This window comes from Tupaia chinensis, unplaced genomic scaffold (assembly GCF_000334495.1).
Source record: "Tupaia chinensis unplaced genomic scaffold, TupChi_1.0 Scaffold144982_1, whole genome shotgun sequence".
Lineage (NCBI taxonomy): Eukaryota > Metazoa > Chordata > Mammalia > Scandentia > Tupaiidae > Tupaia > Tupaia belangeri.
Window position 1 is genome coordinate 1,514,733 of NW_006204841.1, and position 226 is coordinate 1,514,958.

A 226-nucleotide genomic window follows, 5' to 3' on the forward strand; every position below is an offset into this window, starting at 1 on the left:
GTGCCGGCCCCGCGGCGCCCCGAGACTGCCCGCCTCCCCGATTTTCGCGTGGAGGAGTCCAGGAAAAGCTGCGGGAGTGTTGGGGCTCCTCCCGTGAGTTGGGGTGTAAACGCGCGCAGGGAGCGGGCCGAGCGGAGAGGAAGCGAGAGCGCCTGAGTTTGCAAAGAGCTGCTTTGTGTTTGGTATTTTGAGAAAATGGCCGAATGCCTATTTCAGCGAGGAATGA

At 61.5% G+C, this 226-nt stretch overlaps 1 protein-coding gene across 1 annotated transcript in view; it reads left to right on the top strand.

Annotated features, from left to right (window-relative positions):
• Positions 1–8: 8 nt before the first annotated feature.
• The window catches only part of REST (RE1 silencing transcription factor), a 23,780-nt gene continuing 23,562 nt past the window's right edge, over positions 9–226 (top strand). The window contains exon 1 of the mRNA XM_006167706.3: positions 9–93. The gene's annotated coding sequence lies outside the window, so the exon portion shown is untranslated. The remainder of the gene's footprint in view (positions 94–226) is intronic.